Below are 18,944 nucleotides of genomic sequence, written 5' to 3' on the forward strand. Positions count from 1 at the left end.
TGAGGTAGTTCTCTGAGTTTGGTGCCTTGGCATTCTGGATGCTAACCTGTTGCCAGAAGTATAGGTGGCACATACTTTCTTACGTTTTGCAAATTACTCTTAAGTTTTCAGGCACAGGCATAGAAAAGTTTACAAAAATCACGAGTCCTCACAATTCTCTTTTACAAGAAATACATATTTCAAAGATACCAGGAAAAATCTATGGCAGCCAACATGACCCTCCTTCAGATTTTAAATGTCACGAAAAGAAGGGGAGTCTTTTAAAGAACACTATTGACTTCGAGTCTACATCTTGTACTAAGTGTTCTCCATTTATGAGGACCAGGGAATAGAAAAAGAACCCTTCTAAGTAATACCACAGGCTTGAGAATGCATTTTAACTGAGCATGGTGGTGCACACTTTTAATCCCAGCTCTTAAAAGGCAGAGGCAAGTGGAATTCAGTGAGTCCGAGACCAGCCTGGGCTACACAAAGAAACCCTGTTAAAAAAAAAAGTAAGTGAAAGGAAGAGAGAAAAGAAGGAAAGAAAAAAGAAAAGAATGCATTCTCCATATAAGGAAAGAGGCTCACTTCTGTATTTTCCCCTTCTATATTAGTACTTATAAGAACAGAATACAATTTATAAATTCTATTTCTCAATATCCTCATTATCATTACTGATAATTATAGTAATAATCAAATTCAAATTCCCCTCTAGGAAACAGAAGCAAAGAAGGTGACATTTTTACATATTTTTGTTCCAGAGACAAAACTGAGCTATGAATTTTAAACATTTCTTAAGATAATAGATATATACTCATTGGACTTCACTTCTCCCAACTCAGAGGTCTTTATTTTTTTTTAAATAAAATATACTCTGGCAACTAAAAGTACATTTGATTTAACTACCAAAACTGTGATATATACCAAATACTAGAAGAAAAACAATTTGCTTAATGTAATGCAATGACTTTTAATGTCTAATAAAAGCAAGCTTAGGAAAACGTAGCCCAAGATACCAATTTAAAGAACTTACCTCTCTTGATTCTCCTCTTCCTGTATTTCCTCCAAAAGCTTAGCTGGCTCACCTGATTTAACGTCAAGATTTAAACAAAGAGAAACCTAATCTAGCCATTTTTTTTATTTTGCCTCAGGGCAAACCTGCATACAGTAGTTGCTAATCTAAAGGTTTTAAAAGCAGTTTCCCATGTGAAATGAAAAATAGCGAGACTTCATTTCTCTGAAATTGTTTATTATGTTCCCTATGAGAACGTAGCCCCTAGAAGGAGAGTTCTTGTATGAATACACGGTCAGTCTCCAGTAGCTGTGGAGTGGAGGGTGTACATCTTTACCACGGGCCTCTGCTCACATTGCGGTCCCCTGATGGAGGAGGGTTATCTGTCTATTGTGTTATTTTCATTGGTCAATAAAGAGACTGCCTTGGCCCTTTGATAGGACAGAAAATTAGGTAGGTGGAGTAAACAGAACAGAATGCTGGGAAGAGGGCTATGAGGCAGACGCCATGGAGCCAGCCATCAGGTCAGACATGTTGAATCTTTCCTGGTAAGCCACACCTCGTGGTGCTATACAGATTATTAAAAATGGGTTAATCAAGATGTGAGAGTTAGCCAGTAACTAACTCTCTAGAGATAATGGGCCAGGCAGTATTTAAATGAATACAACTTATGTGTTATTATTTTTGGGGCTAAGCTAGCCGTGCGGGAGCTGGGCAGGATGAAAAGCAGGCCTGCCCGCAGCCCCTCAGTACATATGGCACCCAACGTGGGGCTCGAACCCACGACCCTGAGATTAAGAGTCTCATGCTCTACCGACTGAGCTAGTCCCCGTATTGAGGGCCGCAGTTGCTTGAAGGAGTGGGGCAGAGGAAGGGTGTTTAGTTAATAATGCACCAGGAACACGCCTTTTCCTGCAGTGCATTGAACTATATAACTAGAATGTATTTAGTAAAATGTGTTCGAGTCAAGCAGAAAAACCAGAGGAAAGCACAATGGTGAAGAGTCAAAATGGTTAAGGCCCAAACTGAGCCCTACATGAGGGAAGAGAGCAAGGTGTTAGAAAACACACTCTTAAAGAGATTCTCTGAATGTGGCTGACATGGGGCTGACTGAGAAGCCATTGACAATGGCACTGGGTCTTGTTTCGTTCTGCATGGACTGGCTTTTTGGGATCCTAGTCTGTTTGGATGCTCACCTTCCTAGACCTGGAGGGAGGGGGGAGGAACTTGAGCTTCTCATAGGGCAGGAAACCCTGACTGCTCTTAGGACTGGAGAGGGAGGAGGATAGGGAGTGGGGGGAATGGGAGGGTATTGGGAGGAGGGGAAGAAGTGGAAATTTTTATAAATAAATAAATAAATAAATAAATAAATAAATAAATAAAGTTAAGTGACAGAAACGAAGAACAAATTCTTCTCTCAACTTGGTGCCAGTCGTGCTTGTGTTTGTTCATCTTCTTTCTAGTCACTGTGCAAAATGCAAAATTGCTTTTGAAGCATTCGTTGTGGGGCGAAGACAATAGGCGGGCTCTCATTTAAAATGAGGCGCCTGTGAGTCCTTCTGAAAGATCAAGAAGACACAATTAAGAACACCGCTGAAGCGAGGATGGGGCTCCTGTGTCCAGGCTGGGCTAAGCAACCCTTGGCCACCTGTATCACTGCAGCCCCATGGAGACTCGCATGGCTTCTGTCCCGGATCTGCACTGAGGTCCTCAGCGGACTTCCTCAGTTAGCTAAGACGCCCTAGAAGGGAGCAGAGTCAAGAATAATATGCGTTGGAAAAAAAATGAAGTTCCCTTATCACATTTTTGTGTGACCTTTACACAGCTAAATGAAGCTATAGCCTCACTGGGAGTTTTTGGCTTCATATCGGGTTTGCAAGGGAGAAAGAAATAAAAAAAGTCCCTGCAGTCTGAAGGAAGGGATGCTGGCAAGTGAACCTTGACAGATATTATAGTACAGAGGCAATGGCAGGAAGGTTCTTTTCCCCTGTCTGTCTGCATTTTGCTTTCTACCCTGGGGCAGAATAACTGATGGGAAATTGCAGCTCTAGGAGCACTGGATACGACTCTGAAATGCCAGTCAGCTCTGGAGCAGACAATAGAGGCTTTATTTCATTTCATTTTGTTTTGCTCAGGAATGTTTTATATGCCAAAGCTCTGTTCAGAGCTGGGAGAGTGGGAGGAAATAAGACTTGTAAAAAGTTAACCCTGAACAAAGAGAACACTAAAAGCTTCATGTTGTCTGCTCTCCTGAAAGCTTTTCCAGGGAGGAAGCCCAAACAATTGCCGTGAAGCATGTGGATAACTCAATGCAAAACGGGCTTTCTTCCCTTCCTTCTGCTGAGGTCCATGGGTCCTTCAGTCTTCTTATTTCTTTTCCATTTTTGTTCATACTTCTCTCCCTCCCTCCTTTCCTCTCCTCCCTCCCTCTCTTCTTCTCTTCCCTCTCCCCTTTCCTCCACTCTTCCCCCTTTTGAACTGAGCTCATCCAGGGTCGACAATAGCATGACCTTGTACTTGTTTTGCACTGTAAGCTCTGCACACACTGTTGGGGGCAAGCGGCTATCCCAGGAGCAATCTGGCTTGCTTCATTTTCTTCTATACAACGTTTTACTTCTAGAGTTTGGGCAGAATCGATTGACATTTTTTTCCTGAGTGTGGATTCAGGGGAAACGGGGGGGGGGGGCAACGAATGAAGGTCACAGTGTATGAAACCATGAGAACAGGAAAAATTCCAGAGACAAATGATGTCCCTCTGCAAGAACGTAGCCAGGAAAGCCAGTGGGTTGAGCTGTGTGTAGCAGTGGGAAATCCAGGAGTTGGAGTGGCTCCTGTCCAGCCGGCTGACCAAATGGGAGTCTGTGCAGTTCATGACCTGGGCAAAGCAACCAACAGCCCAAAGGATCCCAGAGTCAGTGTCCTGAAAAGAAATCAACAAAACAAAAATCAGAGCCACAAATATCTCCCAAGTATTGGGAATGATAAGCAATCATATCGTAATAGAAAAGTTTTGATCTTTGTTATGATTATTAGAAATGAAGAAAGCAAACACACAGACACACAAACACACACTAAATTTGGGTTCAACTTCCTCTTCTTTCTTTCTTTTCCCGTCTTTTCTTCTGAAAAACAAGTTTTTTTTTTATCTTGATGGAGAAGTGGTGTAGGAAGTCCTTTTGTATATATGTTGTTGTTATTGGTTAATGAATAAAGAAACTGACTTGGTCTGATAGTATAGAACAGATCTAGGCAGGAAAAACTAAACTGAATGCTGGGAGAAAGGAGGCAAAGTCGAGAGAGAAGCCATGGAGCCTCCGCCAGAGACTGACATGCCAAAACTTTGCTGGTAGGCCACAACCTTGTGGTGATGCACAGATTTTGGGGATGGGTTAAATTAAGATGTAAGAGTTAGCCAGAAATATGCTTAGGCTATTGGCTAAACAGTATTGCAAATGATATAGTTTCTGTGTGATTATTTCTGGAGTCTGGGCAGCTGGGAAAATGAACTAAAGGCCCTTCCTACAACAGAGAAGGAAGTTAAATATATTTGACCTTTAAAATCCTGTTTCACTGTCCAATTAAAATGGGCTCGTTTTCTTATAAAGCATGGGCATTTCTGGTGGTCCAGCGTAAGTTGATTCTCTGATGTTTGTGTGTAGGTGTGTGAGTTTGTAAGTATGTATATGGGTATGAATGTGTATGAAAGTATGTGTGAGTTTGTGTGTGAGTGTGTGATCATTTGTGTGCTTGTGAGTGTGTCTGAGTGTATATGTGTCTGTATAAGTTTGTGTGAGTATGTGTATATGTCTTCAGGAATTGAAACTTAACCCCCAGGGGATGGTATTAATGGTGGGATTTTAAAATAGTGAACGTGACAGAAAAAGCCTGTGAATGGAATTGGATCAGCAATTCTCAGCCTGTGGGTTGTGACCTCTTTGGGGTTGAACAACACTTCCACAGGGCTGTTTAAGACCATAAGGAAACACAGATATTTATGTTTTGAACAACACTAGCAAAATTATAGTTATGAAGTAGCAACAAAAATGATGGTTGTGGGTCACCACAACGTGAGGAACTTCATTAAAGGGCCTCCACTTTAAAAAGGTGGAGAACCACTGGATTAGAAAAGACATGGCCAAGGGATGTACTCTCTGAAGTCCTTCCATTTTGTGCCATGTGGTAGGTAGCTCAGGCCTCACTCAACTGCCAACGTTTTCATTTTGGACTTTCCAAATTACAGAACTGCAAGACAACATGGTTCCATTCTTGGTATATTTTCTTGTTGGTCCCAGTCTGTGGTAACAGCACAAATGAAGATGCTTCTCAACCAACCCTCATAAGACGCTTCTGCTGTACCCTCCTTTGGTTTGCACATCATTCCTGGCACCGTGGGCAGGTAAGACCTGAGAACAAAGGAAATATGGGGAAGAGCAGCACTTCCATGGCACCTGCCCGTAAGCAGTGAAACCAGGCATCAGAAAAAGAAATGGAAGCTGGAGCCAAAGAAGGCAACATTTGAGCAGCAGCCTAACAAGTCCTTTGATACATTAACGTTGTTAATAATGAGATGGTCGAGCTGTGCCTTTTGGGCGTTAGGTAATGTAAGGTTTATTTGATTAGATAAAACCCGTTTTCTGTGGATGCTTGTTTACTAAATTGGAAATGGTTTGTTTGTAGTCTGTGCCATTAAAAGGATTCAATTGCCAACACATCTTTAAGATATTAAATTGGACATACTTTGGGCTAATTAGCAAGGATGAATTACTTTGTAGAGCAGAAATAGAGATTGTCTTGTTTTCTCTTTTCTTTTCAAACCAGAGGAACAGCTCTGCTGACCTGATCAGCGGGTCCTCCTGCCTTTCCCTGTGAGGAAGCATTAATTAGATTCTGATGAGTGTCCTCAGTTTGTCAGAAGGTGAGCTGAAGTTTCAAGAAGAGGTTAAGAGAGTTTGTAATCTTGAGCTTGGGGAATTCAGTAAACACATGAAACCTGGAGAGTCAGTCACCAGAGCAACGCATTAGGAAGAACAGTTAACAATAGTCTGTTAAAAAAAAGGAAACGTTCAGAACCTTAAAAAAACATGAGAATGCTTCATCACTGCCTGTTCTCCTCCTTTCCTGAACATTTGGATTTTTACCATATACATATTATATATACATGTATGTGTATATATACTATATATACTAAATATATGTAAAATTAGTATTTATAAATATAGTATTACTTTAGTATATATATACACTAAAATCTAAGCATATGCATTTATATTATATATTAATTATATATTATGTTAATATATTAATTATATGTTATATATACACAAGATGCCAATTTAACATAAGTTCAGAGAAAATAAGAGTTTGTTATAACTTTATAAAGTGAACTACCATCTTTAGGTAATCTATTATTAAGAAGGATGACACAGTCTGCACCCTTCCACTGATACCCTTATTTCTGCCCCATGATACAGAGCTCAGGTCAAGCCCACATCCAGATGTTCACATTTTTCCTCATTATTTTAGGCTGGAAAAGTATAATTTATTTTTACAGAGCACCGAGACTGCCACTAGGTGTAGGGTTTCTCCACAAGGCAGTGCTGCATGTTTTAGAGTAAACGTTAACCTGGGATTGTAGCATGGTTCTCCAAACCACAGGATACAAACACAGAGACGTGAATGCTGGGCATTCATCTGGAAAAGGGCAGCAAGCAGATTCTCTGTGTACTCCTTGGCTATAGACAACTTAACACTTCTTTTCTGTACCAAAGGTGGTTTGCATATTGCCTTAAGCTATTCTTTCACTAGTAGGTAGAAAAAATTACTAATACTGCATGTTTAAAAGTCGATGATTAAAACTATCGTACTTTCCATCATTTGGTTATGGTATGCCTATATTCAGGGCCCATTTGGGCAGGGTAGGGCATCCATCTCTTCAGATAATGCAGGGAAAGACAGAGGTTCCTAAGCACAAGACTGTGTGCATGTATTTGAGCTCCAAGGTTAACAGTTCTCCATGGGTTATTGTTTAGATTCCTTGTACATTTACCCTCTTCCTTGAGAACCATCGTTGTTAGCCTGTTCTTTGGAGTTTCCACATTGTCATTATCTGCAGATCCAGCTTTGATTTTAGTATACCTGGGCTAGTCACAGACTCGTCACCCACTTGTTTGACGTATGCTCTTCTTCACTGTTTAATGAAGTCTATAGCAAGAAAAGGCCATTTTGGTCCCTATATTCTCTGCTGGTGCTATGTCATGGGCAAGAGACTTCTCTCCCTAAGGTGGGAGAGCCTCAACTCTGTTTTTCCTCTTAGATTCCCCACCACCAGACCTCTCTTCTGTTTCCCTCTATCTTGAATCTCTGATTGATTCTTATCTGTCTTTTTTTTCATTATTGGTCTGAAGGACATCTGCCAGTCTTACAATGACATTACGTAGTGGTTTAAAATTGGCTATTTAATATTGTGATAGATCTAAGTTTTTACCAGTGTGTAGTCAGACTTTCTTTGTACCACCAGTTTTTAAAGAATGACATGGAGATTTCTTATTAAGTGTGAAAACTTAGGCTTGTTCCCAGCTAGCTCTTAAAACTTCAGTTAACCCATTTATGCTAATCTCCATTCTGCCACTTGGCTTGTTACCTCTCCTCAGTACCATGTATCCCACCTCCTCCATGTCTGATTGGCCAGTTCCACCTCTCTTCTTCCCAGAGTTCCTATCCACAGAAGTCCCACCTACACTCTCTTGCCTAGCTATTGGCTGTTCAACTCTTCATTAAGCCAATCAGAAAGTGCCCTGACAGAGACACTTCTTCACAGTGTACAAAAAGATTATCACACAACACCTACAGACTCTGAAGGTAAACTCACTGGAAGAAGTTTCTTATTTATGTAGCTCAAGATCACAGGATGAGTTCATCTGGGCAATACAACCGAGCTCTGAATAGATCCAAAACAATAATTTCCTGAAATGCCAACTACTTGAGTATTTAAAAATGAACAGTTAGCAGATACTTGACTGAGTGAGCCCTGGGAACAAGATATTCGGGGCTGTTTCCAAGGTGATCATGACACACATGTGGCAAGAGCAGAGAACAGGATGAGTGCTTCTCATAGAGCCATCATCATGGAGGATTTTGTGACCCCCAAATCCAAAGACAAGGTTCGTAATTGGGGGAGGGGGGACACTGAGACACAGGGAGGAAGACCAAGAAATGCTATAGTTACCTGCAGCTACCAGAAGCTGGAAACTAGATAGATGTAGAGGACAGAATCTCCCTCAGAGCCTCCAGGAGAAACCACACCAAATGGTGCTTTTCTGTTTTTTGAAGTGGCCAGGAAGAAATTTCTGTTGCTTTAAGCTGTCAAAATCGTCATGATCTATCGGGCGATCTTGAAGGCACTAAGCAGCAGCCATCTTGTGGACAACTGGGCTTCCTTCCTGACAAACGTGAACACAGGAAGAACACTATGAGATGGGATCTGCGTTTCCTTATCACCTCCGTGATGGCTGATTTTACACGTGAATTCACTTTATGAGTTATATGGTGCCAAGAATTTTGTCAAATATCATTAAATTAAGTTCATGAATTCAAGATTACAAATAAAAATCATGACTGTTTGATGAAGTCTCAATCAGAGGCAAAGTATAATGCCTTGATTTAAGGTGGAATCAAAACAGAACTGGATCTCCCTGACAATCTTCTGACTGGGAGAAGATCTTCACCAACCCCTCATCAGACAAAGGTCTGATCTCCAAAATATACAAAAAACTCAAGAAACTAGACACTAAAACTCTAATTAACCAAATTAAAAAATGGGGTACTGAGCTGAACAGAGAATTCTCAACAGAAGAACTTTGAATGGCCAAGGGACACTTAAGGTCTTGCTCAACCTCCTCAGCGATCAGGGAAATGTGAATCAAAACAATTTTGAGATGCCATCTTACACCTGTCAGAGTAGCTAAAATCAAGGACACCAATGATAGCCTGTGCTGGAGAGGATGTGGAGTGAGGGGAACACTCATCCATTGTTGGTGGGAATGCAAACTTGTGCAGCCACTGTGGAAATCAGTGTGGTGGTTTCTCGGGAGACTGGGACTCAACCTGCCTCGGGACCCAGCAATTCCACTCTTGGGAATATACCCAAGAGATGCCCTATCATACTACAAAAGCATTTGTTTGGCTTTGTTCATAGCAGTACTATTTGTAGTGGCCAGAACCTGGAAACAACCTAGGTGCCCCTCAATAGAAGAATGGTTGAAGAAGGTGTGGAACATATACACATTGGAATTTTATTCAGAGGTAAAAAACAATGACATCTTGAATTTTGCATGCAAATGGATGGAAATAGAAAACGCTTTACTGAGTGAGGTAACCCAGACCCTAAAAGAGGAATATGGTATGTACTCATTCATAAGTGGATTCTAGCCATAATTAAAGGTCTTTGAGCCTATAATTCGTGATCATAGAGAAGCTAAATAGGAAGGTGAACCTGAAGAAAATCATATGGTTATCCTCCTAGATATTGGAAGTAGACAAGATTGCTAGGCAAACTTGGGTGCACCTGGGGTGGGGGGCGTTGGATGTAAGGGATGGGTAGAGAGAAGGGAGAAGGGGATAATTTGGGATAGCTTGCGGGAATGGGATGGGTGGGATGGAGGAAGGATGGATATGGGAGCAGGGAAGTAAATATCTCAACTAAGGGAGCCATTTTACGGTTTGCAAGAGACTTGATTCTATAGGGGTTCCCAGGTCCAAGGAGAGGTCACCAGATTGTTCCCTGGGCAGCAGAGGAGAGGGTGCATGAACTGGCCTTGTCCCAGAGCCACACTGATGAATATCTTGCATATCACCATAGAACCTTCATCTGGCGATGGATGGAGATAGAGACAGAGACCCACATTGGCGCACTGGACTTAGCTCCCTAGGTCCAAATGAGGAGCAGAAGGAGGGAGAACATGAGCAAGGAAGTCAGGACCAGGAGGGGTGCGTCCACCCACTGAGACGGTGGGACTGATCTAATGGGAGCTCACCAAGGCCAGCAGGACTGGGAGTGATGGAGCATGTGATCAAACTAGACACTCTGAATGTGGCTGGCTATGAAGGCTGACTGAGAAGCCAATAACAAAGGCACTGGATTTTGATTCTACTGCATGGACTGACTTTGTGGAGCCTGGTTTGTTTGGATGCTCACCTTTATAGGCCTGAATGGAGTGGGGGAGGACCTTGGACTTCCCACGGGGCAGGGAACCCTGACTGCTCTTAGGACTAGAGAGGGATGGAGAGGTGGGGAGGGGGAGGGAAAAGGGAGGCGGGGAGGAGGTGGAAATTTTTAATAAATAAATTAATTTAAAAAATAAAATGCAAAAATTAAATAAAATAAATTCATAAAACATTTTTAAAAAACAGAACTGGAGAAACACTTGGGCACATTCCCGACTACATGGGAATTTAGAATACACTGAATGTGATCCATCTATTTGCAAATACGGAAGCCAGCAGAGACCTGTTTATTGACTTGTATTTTGGAGTTATCCCACAAGTCAGTAAAAGGTTGGTCCCGGAAAGACTGTGTCACAGTTCATTTAGATCACTCTTTTTTAATGATAGCAGCTTGGAAGACCTGTTCACGATCAATATGGAAGAGATTTTGTAACTTGCATTGTTTTTGAAAAATTAGAGAATTCAAAAATAAAAGCAAACTAATGAGATCAACATTTGATTTGAGTAAAATCTACCAAGTTTTCTTATAGTCAATACCTTTTAGTAGGAAAGACATTTAATCCTTACCATGTACTCAGGTGTCCTGACTTACTACTACCCTTTGCCCTTCCTTTGCCCTGTTGGCAGGAAAAGTCAAATAACTGGTTTGGCTAATGATGTAGGGGTGGAAGGGTCATATGTCACTTCTGGGCAGAAGCAGTGAAAAGTATTCACTTCCTTCGCTATGGAAATCTCTAAGGCACATGTTCTAGAAACTGCTACTTTCTTATACAAACAGATTCCTATAAGGGCTTTCTTGAGTGATATCTAGCCACTAGCAGGAAAAGATAATTAGACACCGAAATCTCAGAGTTTGCCTATTATCAAAATCTTTACCCCAACATGATCTTTTGAAATTTTCTTATGAAATATGAATATTTTATATTAATATGATTTCATATTAATGTGATACAAACAAGACATTACACAATGTGATACACATACATACATATGTAATGAGAATTATGACAACAGTTAACACCCATTCAGTGTTATCAGATCAGCGCCACATAAATTATTTCTGTGACAGTTTTGGGAATCCTTAAAGATATAAAAGTTTCTGAATCCCATATTGTAGATGAATAAACTTAATTTCAGAGAGGTTAAAATAATTTATCAAATGGTGCAGGACAATTACATATATTCTGTCAATTATATTTTAAATAAGCACTGATTGGTCAGTAGCCAGGCAGGAAGTATAGGCGGGACAACCAGTCAGGAAGTAGAGGCCCGTAAATGAGAAGAGGAGAATTCTGGGAAGAAGAAACTTCTGGTTGGCAGTGGGACCTCAGCCACAGATAAGCAAGATGTGACTGTCCCACTGAATAAGGTACTGAGCCATGTGCCTAACACAGATAAGAATAATGGGCTAATGTAAGTTATAAGAGTTAATAAGCAGCCTGAGCTAATATGCCAATCCATTTATGATTAATGTGGACCTCTGTGTGATTTTTTAGGACTTAACGACAGCAGGACAGAAAACCACAGTCAACAATTAAAGTCATACAATCATAAATTGCTGCACTTTAAACAGGAATTATTCTAGATCCAAACAGGGGTAGGTTTAGGTATTGAACCATATTTCCTACAAACTGAGATCAACTGAAGCAGAGTTAAAGGAACACAGGTAGGCAGAGAAGGCCAGAGCAGCCTCCTTGAACTGCAGCTTACAGGTGCCAGAAGATTCGGTGAGGCATGAGAGCAGGTATCTAGATAAAACCAACAGGGAAAAGGGAAAGACCTTGGGTGATGGGGATGGAGAATGGCAGGGTAGCGGTGAGGAAGGGGTGGGATGGGTTATCAGAGGGAGACTATAAAATATCCAAACTAAGACTTCCAATCTTAGTCTTCTCCCATTCCAAATGCATATTCTCTGTTGTTCTTTGGTCCTTACCAGTCAGTCACTCAAGTCTTTGTCAATATCAGGGAAATAACTCAGTAGCCTCCTAGACAACCACTGTCATCTCTCCATTACAGTACCACTCATACAGTTTCCACGTTCCTTCTCTACTTCTTTTCTCTGTGACTTAACTACCTCTCATGTTTTCCACAGCATGGTTCTTACAGTACTACTATTCAATCCTCCTGAAATGATATTTTAGATCTGCAATACCATATTATAATGCTGCTCTTTTATTGTGGGATCCTAGAATGTTTCTTCTACATTCATTTCACTGTTAAATTCTTACACATTGAATCCTGATCTGAAAGAAGTGCATATTTTTCTGCTTTTCTTTAAGTCACTGAAATTTTCCTGTATCACCAATTTAAATTTGATCAGTCTGATGTTTGATTTTATGACTCATCTGAAGTCTTTCCCAAGTGGAAAATATCCTCTTTGATATTTTCCTTAGATTTGTATTTACTAGATTAATGTCATAAAGCTGAATGTTTTTGTAATTTTAAAAGACCATATTATTTTTATTAATTGCTTGTGTATGATCATTACCCTTTTTATAATTTGGAGGTTGAGATTTTTTAAAATAATAGTTTATTTTACAAGTAGCTGTGTGTGGTAGTTCTAGGAACAGAAATGATGTTGAAACTGCAATATTTATGAAATTTCCCAAGGGCATATAAACCACTCAGCTTTTATCTTAGTAGAAATTACAAAATGACCTCAGTTATGTTTGATTAAATCTTATGGTGCATAATGCCCTTTAACCAATGACCTTGATCAGAACGTGTGTCGGCTTTATTCCATTATTTTCTTGGCTTATAAAACGTAGGCAATACATGGGTGAAGTGTGCTGAAGGGCTTTATAAACAATTGCCGAGAGAATACTGGTAAAATTATAGCTCTGCATTCCAGACAATATTGTAAATGTGAATGGCAGGTCTGGCCCAACTTGTCCATACATTCCTGAGAAGGAGAGTGTGGACTGAGGAAAGAAATAGGCAAGAGATAGAAGATAGAGTTAGGAGAGCTTCCAGTGAATACTGTAACAAAAGCCCCGAGTTTAGTGCTCACAGTCCTTATATACCCATACCAAAGAGGAAGGACAGAAGATTTCCACAATACAAAGAGCAAGCAACCATAATTACCTCCATAGGTCTCAAAACACCTGGTAATTACCTCTTTACACCTCTAAATGGCCTAAGTGAAACATCCTGTTGTCTGACTTTTGAGTAGCAAGACATTCAGTAGCTGCACCTTTGACCAAACATTCTGTTGTTTGTCCTTGAGGAGCAAGAATAGGTTTGAACTCTTTCAAGTATTGTGGGGGGGGGGGGCGCTTTCAGTATATTTATGCAATACGTACATGATTAGGAGAGAGAGAAAAGAGGAGAAAGGGAGAGAAGGACAGGGAGAGGGAAAGAGAGATAGAAAGAAAAACAGGCTATAATGTATTTAATGGAATCGAGAATGTCCTTTCTTTATCGGACAAAATGAAAGACCTTTTGTTATGCTAATATTTTAATATTAAGGTCAAGGGTTGAAAATTAGATATGTTACTTTAAAGTCACTGTAAAAATGGAAAGTTATATAGGCAGCTAGACTTATAATTTTGAAAATGATAACAATTTAGATTTGTTAACTGTGAGTCTTAGGTATTTATATGGCCTCATGTAAAGAACAAAATGAATATTCTTCTTAATATTGGCATTTAGATTTGATATGTATTCATCTTAGAAAAATGACTGTTATTTCAACATTTTAGGAGAAATGTTGTCCCTAATTATAATCTCAGTTGAAGGCACAACCTTGAAATCCAGTTTTAGAAGGACAAGACGTTCAGGTAACATTGGGCTTGAGCTCAGTTCGACTGAGTCCATCACTGCTGTTTCTGTACCATGGCTGAAGTTTTCCTGGTGTGTTAATTCCATCAGCTCAATGAGTCTTGAATTATGCTCGCCTCCAAAGAAAACAGAAAGATGGGTTGCAGATTGAGATTGTAATTTAAACAAAGATTTAAAATAATTGTATTTGTAAATGAAATCCCTTTACCATCAGTTCCTTAAAACAGTGCCTTATTTTCAAATGTAAAAAGGCACCAGATGTAAAAGTAGCACCAGAGACCATAAAGTGAGCCTTTGATGGTTCTCTGCCTGCCATTGAAATCCCATTAAATTTATAGCAATTACCAGAAAGTGGACCACTGATGAGTCAGACCTGACCCGGCTGGTTTTCCGAGGAACATGGAAGACTGGGAGTTTAGACTAGGAAAGCAGTTGAATATTGTAAGTAGAGCTGGATGGTCATCTGGCAGGACTTTGGAAGATGATAGTGCTGAGAGAAATGTGGTCTATGAGGGCCTAGCTTGAGAGGTTTCCAAGGTGAATACTTAGCAGCTGGGCTAGAGACCATTCCTGTGATATTTTGGCAAATAATGAAGCTGCTGAAAAGTTTCTGCACCCTGATAAACCTCTCCGCCAACGCAATAAATAATCCAGGTCAGACCAAATCAAATCGAATTAGAAAGAGCCCAGGTTTAATGGATACCAATGCTCCTGGATGGCTTCCCAGCCCCCAAGAGAGGAGCTGGGGAAGGAAGACCGGAAAACCATGTGCTTGGTCTCTAGGGTCTGGGGGCAGTTTAAATACCCTGTGGGAGTGTTCTTGAGCATCTCTGGAGAGGAGTCAGCATTTGGCGGTCTTTTTCAGGGCTGGAGTGTGGATTGAGGCAACTCCCAAGGGAGGGGGCTTGGGATGAAACTTCCACCAGAACATTCTAGACTCTTTGGATATCTGGATGCCAGGGACTGGGGTGAAGCTTGAACCCAAACAGCTGCTTTTTGTCCTTGTCCTCAGAATCTGCCTAAGACCAAATTGAAGTGTTTTTGACTAATTTCATTGGCACAGGAGATTTCAAGACAGTCTAGTATTGACTCTGTCTCATGGCCATTAATAATCACTCCTATTCAGGTCTGCAATGAAAATGTGCAAGCAGAATGAAAAGAAATGCCAAATTTACCACTTGAGGAGGAAAAGAGCACCGGAAAATGTAATGTTGGAGCCAAGGCTTTTGCTGAAAGAGATAAGAAGAGGCCTGATGTGAGATGGAATAAAGAGAGTGGGGTTCTCCATCCAAGACACCACCCAGCGAATTCCGCAAACTTGTGAAGGGAAAAGGCCTAAAGAATTTTCTGTTCCTAAAAAGCAATCACAGTTCATAGCTCGTGCAAATGTAGTTCAAGAAGGGAGCCTGGCTCCATTCCATGCTAGCAGCAAAAGTCGGCAGGCAGCATTGGCCATGTGGTTCTGGCTTTAGAGTTACGAATGACACAGAAGCAAAGTGATTATGAAATCTTATTCCATGGCTAAGGGATGCTGCTGACCCAGGTGTGTAGAGGGAAGTACCAGCGTGAATGTCCTGGAAGGTTATTGTGTGAAGCTATGAGGTGAAGCCTGGATCACACTGAAGACCCCAGGATGTTGGATGTGTCTGAGCTATAGGGTATGTGTGAAGGAGAATCCGGTATCTGCCAAGGAGAATGCTAGATAGGGCATGGAACCCAGAGAGAGAGAGAGAGAGAGAGAGAGAGAGAGAGAGAGAGAGAGAGAGAGGTTGTAGACAGTAAATCAGAAAGGACAGAGCCATCTAAATTCCTTGACATTAAATGTGGAGTAACAGGATTAAAAATTTGGGTACTCCTCTTCCAACAGGCCATATCTTGTGACTTACCCAAGCATACATCTCCCAAGAATTCTATACCAACACCCGGAAACTAATTTCCCAATGTTGACTTCTTCAGGTACATTTGCATGGGACTTAAATGAAATCTTCAAACACTCAAGGGTTAGTGTTATACTACCCATGTGTAACAAAGCCTTTATAGAGAGGATGGGCAGGACGACAATGCAAATCCCCAACCCACCGTTTCATACTGAATAGTGGGACAGAGGAAATAAACTTGGTGAAGCACTTTGAAACCCCATTGTCACCTGTTTTGAGCAAATATCAGGTGATGAAAGAGAGTCATAACTAAGGAGATACTAAAATCCAAAGTAAGCAATGGCTAACAAACCAAAGATTCTATCCGTTAGTATCAATCCACAGGTCCACAAATCTTTGTTGGCTATGGTAGCATGGACGGGAGGCACCATCTTAGTTCTTAAGAGAGTGCTTACTCCTTCTCCTTGAACCGTTCCCCTTCCGTACTCTGGAGCCCTTCCATGGTGCCTGCCTGCATTTTCTCATCCCCAGCAAAGTTGCTGGGACTGCTCAGCCAGGCTCAGAGAGAAGAGTGAACAGGAACCTGCTCTCTCTTGCTGCCTGTGTTGCCCGCGTTGTTTCTCTGGTCGCAGAGGCACTGGCTACGGTATCTGCAGGTTTCACTGTTCCATCTGTCACACCTGGCTCCTGGAGGAGACCCTAGCTGATCAAACCATTTCCACCTCACCTCTCTTGCAGGAGAGAATGTCACCCTGCTCAGTCTTGGGGGATGATTGCTTTCCTTTGATGTGACAGAACACAGACAGAAGCCACTTAGAGAGCAAAGAGTTTACTTGGCATACTTATCCCCGGGCACAGTTCTCTGAGAGAAGTTGAAATAAGAACTCAAAGCAGAAACTTGGAGGCAGGAATAGAAGCAGAGGCCATGGAGTAATACTGCTTACTGACTGTCTACCCCCATGGTTTTCTTAGTCTGCTTTCTCAGCCTGTGTAGAGATGGTACCATCCGTAATGTGCTGGATCGTCCTTCGTCAATATTAATGAAGAGAATAGTCCACAGGCTTGCTTACATGTCAGTCTAATGGAGGCATTTTCTCAATTGAAATGCCTTCTACCAAATGGCTGTAACTTATGTCTAGCTGGCAAAAACCTAACCGATATTGCAGTGGTTTTCAACCTTCCTAATGACGTGAACCTTTAATACAGTTCCTCATGTTGTGATGACCTCCAACCAGAAAATGATTTTGTTGCTACTTTGTAGCTGTAATTTTGCTGCTGTTAGGAACTGCAGTGTAAATGCCTGATATGCACGATATCTGGTATGGGAATGCTAAAGGGATCACAACCCACAGGTTGAGAACTGCGGCAATATAGTGACTTACAAAACAGCCGAAAATTATGGTGCCTGAGTTGTACGTGATTTTCTCTTGTTCTGACCAACTATTGTTTGAAATGCTGTCCTGTAGTATTTCCTAACCCTGGCTGTTATAACCAGTGAGCGCTCTGAGACAGATCAGGGATGAAGATACGTGTGCGCATCTTCTCAGCCAGTTTACTTTTCTTGATGTTCTTTGCAAGTAAACAATGATATCCCACAATGAGTTGCTTAAGACCTATTCTAATGACACGTGCACATACAATGATATGTTAAAAATAAAATGTAGTCATATGTGTATTAACCATATGGGCATTTTATGTGCTGTTTTAGGAATGATTAGTGGCAGTTTAAGGCTTATGAATTGTATAAATTTCTTAAAATTAGGTTTCTGAACTATTCACTCTCTTTCCTTTCCCCACTTTATCTTGCCCATGAGTATGTGTGTGTGTGTGTGTGTGTGTGTGTGTGTTTGTGTGTGTGTGTGTGCATGACAGAGATAAGGGTGATAGGTATGTGTGACATATATGCACACATGCATACACACTCAGAAAGGCCAGAGGAGGATAGCATATGTTCCTTTCTGTCCCCCTCTGCTTTGCTCTCTTGAGGCAGAGATTCTTTCTAAAGTAGAAGTTCATGTTATATTTTTTGTCTAGACTGGCAGGAAGCATGCCCCAGCAACCCTCCTATCTCTGTCTCCCCCAGCACTGGCATTAACAGAAGAGGAAGAAATTAATAAGCAAGTGACTATTAGCAACCCTTTGAACAAATATTTCCCTATTAGTTCTACATAGAAAGTTTAGAGTCAAGAACAAACCTTAACCACCAAATTATTTTTTTAAAACAAAAATGGTTGCGTCACTGTCAGAACCATTACAGAGCTCATAATTTCTGTCCTTTTCCATGACACAAGAGCAAATAACGCCAGGCGGGTGACCTCACCTTCCAGTCCACCAGGTCTATAGGCAGCATGAGTGTTTCAACCATGATCTTGAGAACCAATAATTAAAGTGACGAATCCTCACATTATCTGACCATGTTTACAAGTGAGCGTGACATTCCTTGTTAACACCAGGAGGCCAGCGTGTGTCCTGGATGCTGTTTGTGGACCTGTCTACCTGATTATTTTGTTCTCTGCAAAAGCCCTGATAGTACTGAACATATGTTGTGGGCAAAAACTGTCAAGGGGGGAAAAAGCGGTCATTGTCATCCATCTCTGTCACCTTTAATAGCCACACTTATTCAGTTGCCCAGTAAGGGGTGAAAGATTCCAATTACTAGACTTTCAGTATTTTCACAAGTGATAAAAATAATTTGATGAATTTTTTAAATAGCTAGAGAGAAATCATTACAAATGACCACTTCTCTTTCTCAGTTTAAAGTCATAGCCTCATAATCAGGCTAACAACTGACCGTGGCTAACGAAACAAAGCGAATGTAAATGAAAAGACTGAGTCAGGGAGGCACATGCTGTCATTTTTAGACACAGCACATCGCTTCTGCTAGAGTGTCCCAGAAAAGAGAAAGTTCAGCCTGGGTAGAACCCAGAAAGGAGGGGCGGAAAAGCATTTAGAAACACCTAGTAACTTGGATAGATTATGTGCTTTTACAATGTTCCTGACATTTTTATTAATGTGTTTAAGTAAATGTTTACCTAAGCAAGATGGTTCCCCAGTAGTTTTTCTGCTACAAG

The sequence above is a fragment of the Myodes glareolus genome, chromosome 13 (assembly GCF_982192425.1).
Source record: "Myodes glareolus chromosome 13, mMyoGla1.1, whole genome shotgun sequence".
NCBI classification, from domain to species: Eukaryota; Metazoa; Chordata; class Mammalia; order Rodentia; family Cricetidae; genus Myodes; species Myodes glareolus.